Source organism: Petaurus breviceps, unplaced genomic scaffold (genome assembly GCF_028583685.1).
Source record: "Petaurus breviceps papuanus isolate PSGF00001 unplaced genomic scaffold, PetGlider_PUasm1.0 181, whole genome shotgun sequence".
NCBI lineage: Eukaryota > Metazoa > Chordata > Mammalia > Diprotodontia > Petauridae > Petaurus > Petaurus breviceps.
The window spans coordinates 19,481,162-19,493,772 of NW_027185784.1; positions in this window are offsets into that span (position 1 = coordinate 19,481,162).

Here is a 12,611-nt window from a genome sequence, read left to right on the forward strand (position 1 = left end):
TGATAACTTGAGCCAAACACTGCTAAGAACTGCTAGGCAGAGGTCTGGATAGAGATTTCTTACAGGGTAAAAATGATCCTAGTATTAAGATAAATGTAAGATGATGATGATGGGATTTGTATCTATGGATCATATCTATATGAAGAAGAAAGCAGAGACTGTAATTTACCATCTCACCCTGTCCCACCCCCCAGGTCTATCCTCATTTTCATGTCTACATGAAAAGGAGCAAAGGGAAGTTTTACCTATTATACAAGTATAAATGTCTTAACAATAGAAATGGATCTCATTGACTTCAGCCAGAAACTCTAAATCAGTAGTTTTAAATTTCTACTTGTCAAGAGACTAAAGGATTTTCCAGGATAGAAAAAGAATTAAAGAAGGAGAAAGGGAGTAAGAGAAGCAGTGAGATAGGCAAAATCATCTGATTCAAGATAGGAATTGACCTTTTAAATACTTTTTAAAAAGTTCAATGATCTAGGGGCAAATTTAATTCTTGCTGGCGAAGCATTCTCCAGGAATCTCAGTATCTCCCTTTATTCCTAATCCTCTCCCCCCCCCCCCAGCTCATTTCAGGTTCAGTGACTTTCCTGGATTTCTCCTCTTCTTCCTCTTTTTGCCATTACAAAAATAAAAATTTATGCAAGTCTAGAAGTTAAAACCTTACTCTCAAGTAAGATTTGATTACAAGAATTCACTTCATTTCACTTTATTTCAATACTTGATATTATATTGTCTTAGTTTCTTCATCTGTAAAATGAACTGATGAAGGAAATGGCAAACTACTCCAGTATATTTGCCAAGAAAACCCCCAAAAATGTTGTGAAGAGTCAGGCATGACTGAAATGACTGAACAACAAAAAACCCCCTACATTGGTCAGAATTCTTAAGCCTTTCAAAGTGATTTGTATTTACAACATAGTTACTACTGTACAGTTATTCTCCTGGTTCTGCTCACTTCTCTATGCATTTGTTCATACAAATTTTCTTAGGTTTCTGGAACTGTTCTTTTCATAATTTTCTATGGAACAATAATATTCTATTACATTCACATACCATTCCAGAAGACCAAAAATGAAGCATATTCCTTACTTCGTGATGCAAAGGTGGTGGGCAATGAAACAATGAGATATGTTTCTTTGGACATGGCCAATGTAAAGATCTGTTTTGCTTTACTATGTATATTTCTTATAAAGGTTATATTTTTCAACTTTTGGGGGGATGGTGGTGGTGTTTAAAAGGATAGATAACAAAGGCTTGTCAATTGAAAAATAAATTTAAAAATCCTACAATGTGTCACATCTAGTGCTACGCTAGGCTCAGGATATACAGAACAAAGTGAAATGGTCCCTGACCACAAGGAATTTACATCTTATTAAGATAAATAATATATACATAGAAAATTAAATGCAAAATATATACAAAGTAATTTCAGACGGAGTTATGTATATGGGTAGGTGGGTCATGTGGTAAGCTTTGAAGGAAGCTGTATTGTAAGGAATGGAGGAGGAGGAGGGGGAGTTCTGGGACAGAGCCAAGATGGCATAGGAAAGTCAGGGACTTGCCTGAGTTCCCTCAAATTCCCCTCCAAACATCTTTAAATAATGCCCTAAAACAAAATCCAGAGCCATAGAACCCACAAAAAGGACAGAGTGAAACAATTTTCCAGTCCAAGACAACTTACAAGGTTGGCAAGAAAGGACTATTGCACTAGGGTAAGAGTGGAGCAGTCTAGTACAGGTTGCTGCAGCAGTGCAGACTGGGCCTCAGCAATGCCAGAGCAACTAAAACAGCATCTGTAGCAGTTATGGCTGCTTTTGGAGCTCTTAGCCCACAGATGGTAAGGGGTTAACCAACTGGTCTGAAGGAGATCTTTCTTCTGGAATCTTTCTGCTGGCACTGGGGCAGGACTCTGTTGCTCTGACCATACTTAGATCAGGGTCGCAGTCCTGGGTGACAATCCCAGGGAAAGGAGGAGCACTAGCACACAAGAGCTTGTAACCTCAGTAAAGTGGGGACCCTCTTCACAGTTCTAGGGCAGAAGAGAGATCTTGTCACTTACAGACCAGAAACACAGGCTAGGAGAGTAGTAACCATATATCTCCTTAGAGCATACCATGTTGGAGGAACTGAAAACTTACAGGTCCCTAGAAGTATCTCTGAAAACAACTGCACAAAACCTCTGAAACTTCGGACAGTGTACCCTGGAGGCAGAGCCCCATTTTAGCAAAAAGTTAGAAGTCAAGAAATAGGTTAGAAATATGAAAAAGCAATAGAAAAAATTCTAACTATAAGAAAGTGACTATGGTAACAAAGAAGGTCAAAACACACACTCAGAAGAAGACAACAAAGTCAAAACACATACATCCAAAGACTCAAAGAAAAACATGAATTGATCCCAGGCCATGGAAGAGTCCAAAAGGACTTTAAAAATCAAGTAAAAGAGGTAGAGGAAAAATTGGGAAGAGAAATGAGAGTGATGCAAGAAAATAATGAAAAGAGTCAACAGCTTGGTAAAGGAGGCACAAAAATACTGAAGAAAATAACACCTTAAAAACCAGAATATGCTAAATTTTAAAAGAGGTACAAAATCCAATGAGGAGAAGAATGCCTTTAAAAGTAGAATTGGCCAAATGGAAAAAGGAGGTACAAAAGCACATTGAAGAAAATAATTCCTTAAAAATTAGAATTGAGCAAGTGAAAGCTAATGCTCTGTGAAACATCAAAAAACAATGAAAAAAGATAGAAAGAATGAAAAAAAGAAGACAATATGAAACATTTCATTGGAAAAACAACTGACCTGAAAAAGAGATCCAAGAGAGATAATTTAAAAATTATTGGTCTTCCTGAAAACCATCATCAAAAAAGAGCCTACACATCATCTTTCAATTATCAAGGAAATTATCAAGGAAAATTGCCCTGATATTCTAAAATCAGAGTAAAATAGAAGTAGAAAGAATCCACCAATAACTTCCTCAAAGAGATCCCAAAATTAAACCTCCCAGGAATATTATAGCCAAATCCCAGAGCTCCCAGGTCAAGGAGAAAATATTGCATGCAGCTGGAGAGAAACACATCAAGAGTCATGGAGCCACAGTCAGTATAACACAAAATTTAGCAGTTTCTCCATTAAAGGATTGGAGGACTTGGAATAGGATATTCCAAAGGGCAAAGGAGCTAGGATTACAACCAAGATTTACCTGTCTAGCAAGATTGAGTATAATCCTTCAGGTGAAAAAATGGATATTTGTTGAAATAGAAGACTTTCAAGCATCCCTGATGAAAAGATGAGAGGTGAATAGAAAATTTGATTTTCAAATATAAGACTCAAGAGAAACACAAAAAGGTAAACAGAAAAGGTAAATCATAAAGGACTTGATATAGTTCAACTATTTACCTTCCTATGTGGGAAGATGATACTTATAACTCATAAGAACTTTTCTTGTTATTAGAGCAGTTAGAAGGAGTATATTTAGGCAGAAAGCACAGGAGTGAGTTGAATATGATGGGATATATCTAAAAAATGCAATTAAGAGTTGAGAAAGAGGAATGCACTTGGAGAAAGAGAAAGGGAGAGGCAGAATGGGGTAAATTATTTCACATAAAAAAGACAAGAAGGAGCTTTTACAATGGAGGAGAAAAAGGAGGGGGTGCTGTGGAATGCTTGAACATTACACTGAACAAAACTGTCTCAAAGGGAATAACATACACACTCAATTGGGTACAGACTCTGTCTTACCCTGCTGGAAAGTAGGAAGGGAATTGGATAAGAAAAAGGGATGGTGGTGGTGATAGAAGAGAGATTGGGGGAGATAGTAAAAAATAAAACACTTTTGAGGAGGGACAAAATGAAAGGAGAGAGAGAATAAAATAAATGGGAATTAGGATGGAGGGAAATATATAGCAATCATATTGTGAAAAAAATTTTGAAGCAAGTTTCTCTGATAAAGGAATCATCTCTCCAATATATAGAGAAATGAGTCAAATTTATAAAAATAAGAGCCATTACCCAATTGATAAATGATCAAAACATATGAATAGTCAGTTTTCAGATGAAGTAATCAAAGCTATCTACAGCCATAAGAAAAAAATGCTCCAAATTACTTTTGATTGGAGAAATGCAAATTAAAAAAAATTCTGAGGTACTGTCTCATACCTATTAGATTGATTAATAGGTCAGAAAAGGAAAATGACAAATGTTGGAAGGAATGTGGAAAAATTAAGATATTAATGAACTGCTGGTGAAGTTGTGAACTGATTCAACCACTATGTAGAATAATTTACAACTATGCCTGAAGGCCTATAAAACCATGCATATCTTCCTAGCAATACCACTAACAGGACCCCAAAAGGATAAAAAACAAAAAGGAAAAGGACCTATACATAGAAAATTGTTTTTAGAAGCTCTTTTCTAGTGGAAAAAAATTGGAAATTGAGGTGAGGCCCATCAATTTGGGAATGATTGCACAAGTTATGGTATATAATTATGATAGGATGCTATTGTGCTAATAAGAAATGATGAACTAGATGCTCTCGGAAAAACCTGGAAAGACTTACATGAACTGATACAAAGTGAAACAAGTAAAACTAGGAGAGCATTGTATACGGTAAAAGTAATATTGTAAAATGATCAACTGTGAATCACTTAGCTATTCTGACCAATACAATGATCCAAGACAATTCTGAAGGACTTATGATGAAAAATGCTATTCATCAACAGAGAAAGAACTGATGGAGTATGAATATAGGTTGAAGAATACCTTTTTTTACTTTATTTTTCTTGGGTTTTTACTTTGGTTTATATTTTCTTTTACAACATGACTAATATGGAAATATGTTTTGCATGACTACACATGTATAACACATATCAAATTGCTTGCCTTCTCAATGAAGGGGGTGGGAAGGGAGGGAGAGAATTTGCAATTCAATTTTTAAAATGAATGTTGAAAAATTTTTTACATGTAATTGAGGAAAAATAAAATACACAATAAAAATTTTAAGAATATTTAAAAAAGAAATGGAGGGGAGGAATGAATTCTAGATATGATGTCCAAAGGAGTTTCCTTATTAGCTATTTGACCATAGGTAAATCACTTTTCTTTCAGTATTTCAGTTTCCTCATGTATGAAATGAGCACAATTCTATTTGTGCTATACTATCTACCTTATGTAGTTAATTCTAAGAAAAGACTTTTGTAAATCTTATGTGCCCTGTAAGTGTGAAATATTGTTATTCTCATAAAATTTTAGAATTGTAAGGGATTTTGGAGGTGGACTATCCATACATTGCATATAGGAATCTCCTTTATAATACTACTCAGATTCATCTAGCCTTTGTTTGAACACATCTTGTACTTCATCATTTCACAAAGCAACCAACCTATTCAATTTCATTAGAATTTTTTTCCCTTATGTTGAGGCAAAACCTGCCTCATTAATTTCTACCTAATGATGCAAGTTCTGCCTTCTGGAGCCTTGAAACACAAGTGTGCTCTTTTATTTGGATGACAAGCCTTCACTTATTTGGAGATTGCTATCATGTTTTCTCTCTTGTTGAGCAGAACAGCTTTCACAATCAAATTTTCTGGTTGATCTAAAGTAGATTAATAAGAAACCACTGGTAAATGCTCCACCCATTGATTATTCAAAGAATAGGATACTTTATTCTATGGAAACTTGGCCAGAGAGTATTCTTTTTGAGGTGCTTTATCTTTTCAATAGAGCTTTCCTCTTGATCTGTAATGAGAAGTGTGAGCTCAGGGAAGAAACTGAACATTTGTCTTACCTAGATGGAAAAACTCCATTCCCATGTCTGGTCATGTTTAGCTATGTGACCATTTCAGTGCAACACGTTTTCCATTATCTCTTCAGAAAATGGAGGCTAGACATAACATCAATGTTATCTCTTTATATATACTAGTTTGTATTTTGAAAATGAGAATGGGTGTGCCTCCTCTCACTTTGCTTGAATACGTAGGGCAGCTGGGTGACACAGTAGATAGAGGCCTGGGCCTGGAGTCTAGAAGATCTGAATTCAAATCCAGTAGCAGACACTCACTAGTTGTGTGATTTTGGTTAAGTCATTTAATTTGCTTGCCTCAGTTTCCTCATCTGTAAAGTGTGAATAATAATAGCACCTACCTCCCAGGGTTGTTGTATATTTGTAAAGGTTTTAGCACAGTGCTTAACACATAGTAAGCCCCATATAAATGTTAGCTGCTATTGTTATTATTTCATCAAGAATTTGGAACAGCACAACTTTTAAAAAATGGACCTAACAATGGACCTTTTATTCCTTAGTTGTGCCTACACAATGGCAAAATGTCCAAGTAAAAAGGGAAAATTTGCCTGTCTCTTTATAGACAGTCTTTTCACATATGTCAAACTTCTGCATATTTGGAAGCATCTCGATGATTGGTTGAAAATTTTTAGCTTTCATCAGATGTTTGACTTTGTCCAGATATCATTAGTAACATGTGGCTTGTCCTGGTAGTTTCCAGGGCAATGCAACTCAGCAGCAAACATTTTTAATGTTTTGTTGGTTTTCACCTTTTTTACTCTATCTTGCAGAAATGTTTACAATAAGAAGAGACAGCCATATCCTTTAAGTACACCAAGGGCATTGATTTTTAATTCATGTTGGTCATTACTTAATGTCATCTTGTTTCTGTCACAATCATTTAAGCCATTTCCTCATTTAAATATGACTCAAGTGAATAAAAGAACAGTCTTCTCTTTATCCTTATTTGAGTACATTTAGATCAAGTGACAGTTGTCTTTCCAACCAGATAGTGTTTGTAGATGAGTTTATTTTAGGTCCGTTCTTTCTCTCATTCTTTTCCGCCACAGGGATCAACAATGCATCCTCTGAAGTGTGTGTGTGTGTGTGTGTGTGTGTGTGTGTGTGTGTATGTTTGTGTGTGTTATGGAAGGGGGGGGGAAGAAACCTCTGCAAGATAATTCTTCTTTTTAAAATGGTCAGACCCTAGGGGCCTAAAAAAAGGATTTTTCTTTTTTTAATAAAATGATTTATTAACTTCTAGTTTACATCATTCATTTCTGCCAGATTTTGAGTTACAAATTTTCTCCCCATTTTTCTCCTACCCACCACCCCAAAAATAGCAATCCCACTGGATGTCCCCTCCTCTAATCTGCTCTCTCCCATATCTTCTCCCATACCCCCTCTAACTTTCCAGTAGGGCATGGTGGGTCTTTATGGCCCAGTGCTTGTATATCTTATTTCCCAGTTACATGTAACATAATATTGACAATTGTAAATATACATATATATTTAAACATTTGATTTTAAAACTTTGAATTCCAAATTCATTCCCTTCCACCCTTGTCACCCACCCTTACTGGAAAGATAAGCAATTCAATATAGTTGTACATGTATAGTTATGCAAAACATTTCCACAGTAGATATATTGTGAAAAACTGATTATATTTCCCTCCCTCCTATCCCACCTCCCATTTGTTCTATTCTCTACTTTGATCCTGTCCCTCTTCAAAAGTGGGTGCTTCCAACTTCCCTCCCCATCCCAGCCCTCCCTTCCATCATCCCCCCACTTGTTCCCTTCCCCACTACTCTACTGTAGGGTGAGATACCCTATTTAGTGTGTATGTCATTGCCTCCCTAAGCCAAATTCAATGAGAATAAGGTTGACCCATTCCCTTTTGACTTCCTGTTCTTCCCCTCAATTGTAACCATTTTCCCTTACCTCTTATATATGAGATAGTTTATCCCTTTCTGTCTCTCCCCATCTCCTCTCATTATATTCTTCTCTCACCTCTTAATTTCACCTTTTAAGTATCATCCCTTCCCATTAAATTGGTCCTGTGCCCTCTATCTATGTATACCTGTTATAGCAGCAAGCACCCCAAGTGTCCTCAGGGTTTGCTGCCACCACAGGTTCTTGGATCTGCTTTGATAAAGGAAAGCAACTCAAAATGGGTTAACAAGCTTACTGATAACAAGTTAGATATATATCGTTTACCTTGTTCAGGGGAAAAGGTCAGCACCCCGAACTTCAAAGTACACAGACAGAATTATCAAGACAGAAACAGACCTAGTAGACAGATTTCAAACTGTCCAACCATTACATACATACCCAGTCAACATCTGGGTTTTAACATCTGGGTTTTTTCAAAGCTGGGGGGCTCAGGACAATGGCTTCCCAGAATCCATATCAAATCACAGAACACTTCTCAAAGTGAGCCCCAAAACAAAGCTACACATCAGAGCTTATATAGCCTTCTCCTGGCTCAGAGAATGTAACAACCTTATTGACCCACTGGCCAATCAAAAAGTATCTACTGAAAAACAAGCCTCCTACCCCAGGCTCCAGGTGCACTTTAGCCTAGGGGCAGGGAAGATCTTTAAATTTACATTCCCATTACACCTGTACACATATATACACACATTTACATATGTATTCATACGCCATATACCGTCCTATATAGACATATATATGTATGTGTGTGTGTGTGTGTATATATATATATATATACACACACACACATACAAACATTTCTATAACCTTCAATTATTCTCATACTGAGAAAAGTTTCATAAGTTATAATTATTGTTTTTCCATGTAGGAATGTAAATAGTTCAACTTTGATAAGTTCCTTATTATTTCTTTTCCCTGTTTACCTTCTCATGCTTCTCTTGCTTCTTGTATCTGAATGTCAAATTTTCTATTAAACTCTGTTTTTTTCATCAAGAATGTTTGAAAGTTCTACTGAATGACCATATTTTCCCCTGCAACATGATACTCAGTTTTGCTGGGTAGGTGATTCTTGGTTTTAATCCCAGCTCCTTTGACCTCCGGAATATCATATTCCAAGCCCTTTGATCCCTCAGTTGTGAAGCTGCCAGATCCTGTGTTATCCTGATTGTGTTTCCACAATATTCAAATTGTTTCCTCCTGGCTGCTTGTAATATTTTCTCCTTGATCTGGGAATTCTGGAACCTGGCTATAATATTCCTAGGAATTTTCTTTTTGAGATCTTTTTCAGGAGGTACTCTGTGGATTCTTTCAACCTCTATTTTGCCCTCTGGTTCTAAAACATCAGGGCAATTTTCCTTGAGAATTTCTTGAAGGATGATTTCTAGGTTCTTTTTTTGATCATGGCTTTCAGGAAGCCCAATAATTTTAAAATTATCTCTCCCAGATCTATTTTCCAGGTCAGTGGTTTTCCCAATGAGATATTTCACATTGCCTTCTATTTTTTCATTTGTTTGGATCTGTTTAATAGTATCTTAATTTCTAATAAAGTCACTAGCTTCCATTTGCTCAAAAAGGATTTTTCTAATAGCATTAGGGGAACTGGGTTTATTTAGCAGAGAGAAAGACCATCTTCAACTCTGTGAATTTTGACTATTCTGGAAATGTTAATTGTATTTCTGTATTTTCTAGAAAATTTAATAAAAGCCTGTAAAGTTGAAACTCAGAGGAAGTGATCCAAGTAAGCTGACAGCCATGTCTATACCACATTCAAAACATCCACATGAGTAGTAAAGACTTTTGTTGGTCATTCACAAGTTGTTACCTAGGGTTGTATATACCAGGGCTTAGTAAGTTTTAGGCACCAGGTTACTATGATACCTAACATGTCCTGGTACTGTTATTTTGTAGAGGCAGCCTTGTGCAGTGGACAGAGTAAAGGGCTCAGGAAGTTGCAAGTTTAGATTCTGCCTCAAATATACCACTTAAACTCTATATGTTTCAGGCAACTCACTTGTATTTATCTAGTTCTGCCTTTATTGGAGGAGTTCCCACATCACAAATCTGTACTACTGAGGGAATCAAATAGCTGCTGACTTTTATAGAGATCCTTAAGGTATATGAAAAGGTCCCTACATGGAGCAATGGATAGAATGCTAGACATGGAGTCAGGAAGACCAGAGTTCAAATCTGAACTCAGACACCTGTGTGACCTTGCACAAATCACTTAACTCTGCCTTGGTTTCCTCATCTGTAAAATGAGCGGGAGAAGGAAATGGCAAACTCCTCTAGCATCTTTGCCAAGAAAACCCCAAATGGGGTCAGGAAGAATTGTCTTCTACTGACAACTAAACAACAAAAAAGGTGTATAAATCACTTTACATAACTTATTTAATTCTTCTAACAATTCCAAAAGTCAGGTTGTTGAGGTATTATTATTTCTACAGAGTTCAGAAACAAGAGGCTAGGCTCTGCTCAGCATCACATAGCTAGGGAGAGGCTGAATTTGGACTTGAGTCTTTCTTGACTCCAAGTTCAGAGCTCTATTCACTGTCTAGCCATCTATCAATATCATCTAAAACAACAGAAATATACCTCCTTTCCCTCATATTTGTATGTTATAGTTATACTGTTGTAACCAGTGGCTTAAGCCACCAATGAAGAGAGTCTTATGAAAATGGGTTAAAGCCCTGTAATGTTAATGGGATATAGATCTTCCCCATCCATTAATAGGTCTCACATGGAGCCCGTTAAGGGGAGCTTGATTAGGGTAGGCTTGCTTGTAAGAGGGCTTTCACACCTTTTGCTAATTTCTAATTAGGCACTGAGTCATGAGGGTTGTGATGCCTTCTGACTCTGAGAAGTGTATGTATACTCTGAGTTGGTATTTTGCTTTGAGGGCCCACTTATGAGAAAGATCTTGTGATTTCCTCTTTGAGATTTTGAATGGTTCTATGTTCAGTGCTTCCCAACTGCTTAGATGTAAAGGCTCTCTCAATCCAGGAATGTATGTGAAGTATATAGTTGATTCAGTCAGTCAGAACCCTGTTAGTCTTTATTTCTCTGCTTGTATTTTCTCTGAAGTTCAAGGTGCTGACTTTTCCCCTGGACTAGTAAATGTAAATGAAAAAGATTGCTGACCCCTTAAACAGCTATCTTTCCTAGTAAAGCAAGAACCTGTGCTAGTAGCCATCCTGAGTTTGCCAGGGTGGTTGCCACTACAAGCCCCTGGTTACACTCTCATAAACTGAAACAATTTTTACCGAACCATTTGACAGCACCTGGAGTCGGCAGCAAAGAATATCCACCTGTGGACTTCTTGGGCTCAGCTACCACCACCTTCACTCTAGCTCAGAACAGATCTCTCCTTTCAAAGTAGAGATGAGAGAAAAGGAAGGGCTGGAAATGAATCAGTAGAGGGTGGCCACCAGGGTCTCTGCCCGTCTTATTTATATCTTCCTGAGTTACCTGGTCAGATATATTCAACTTACTCTGTAAGTCTTTAGAGAGGAAATCCCTTTTCAGGCCATAATTTGAATCTTGACCCAAGGTGGAAACTAATATTTTATTTCAACCTATTGCCTTTTTTTCTTATAGTTTTCATTTTATTGAATGGTAAAAAATTCCTCCAGGCAGTGAGGTACAGTGCGTACTCTGGATCTGGATTTAAATCCCATCTTTGACACTTAATATTTGTTTGACCTTGAGCAAGAAACTTAATTAATCTGGACCTCAGTTTCCTCAACTGTAAAAATGAGGGGGGTTTAATTAGGTGGCCTCTGAGTTCCCTTCAAATTAAAGGTTTATTATCCTGTAACTTTGGGGATGGTCTTTTAGATCCAAAGCAAATTGGTCAAGCCATTACATAATCTAATCATCCATATGAGTGTAATCGTAGATTTTTACTTGCTCATTCTGCCTTGCAATAGGCACCATCCTGGTGAAGTACCTCTTAGGACCTTTCCAGTTTTATTAAGGATTTCTGTGAATAAAGCTAAAAACTTATCATTTCCAAATATTTATTTGAATTTTCTGACCTTGAAAATTTTTTTTTAAGCAATTGGGGCTAAGTAACTTGCTTAAGGTTACATGGCCAGTTATTTCTGGGTGTGGTGCTAAGTATCAGAGCCTGAATTCTATCCCAGGTCATCCCAACTCTGGGGCCAGTGCTCTTACTCGCTGTGCTACCTGGCCGCCCTGAAAACATTTCTAAACAGCTGTTTGTAGAACATCTAGAAAAGAACCCAAAGCTAGGAATCTCTTTCCTTGTGGAAAGCCCCATAGGGAAAAAGATTCTTGGATTTATGCCTAAAACAGTTCACAAAAAATAGAAACTAAAACTGAGCTCTAGCATTGTCTTCATTGAGAAACATCCCTTTAAGTCAGACTGTAGATTGATGATTCAATTGTCTGGCCTAATCTCTCTCTTTCTCCTTCTGGGAAATATTAGGGATCCTTCATTTGAACTTAGAGAGCTTTGGAAATGAAGGTGAAGTTATTTGGAGGAAAGGTTTTAGCCTAAGTAACTGAGAAATCTATGGGAATAATCAATAGCACAAGGCAAATGTAATAAAGGTTGGCATATTTATTGCTTTGATTCTTTCAGGGGTGGAATGAGAGTCTCTGTTCATACAAAGCTAGTGTATAGATTGAAAAGTAAAAAATCCAGTTGATCAGCTATACTGACACTGACACACAGAGTTTGAATGAATTTAACCTAGGCTACGTCTGGATAGTTCCCAAGAAAACAGCTGATCTAGGAATTACCCTTCCCTACCCCTCCCCATTTTGTTGAATAAATATATTAGGATCATAGTTTTACAGCTGGATTTGTCCTGAGAAGTCATCTAGAGAGCCCAAAGTCACATAGATAGTAAATGGT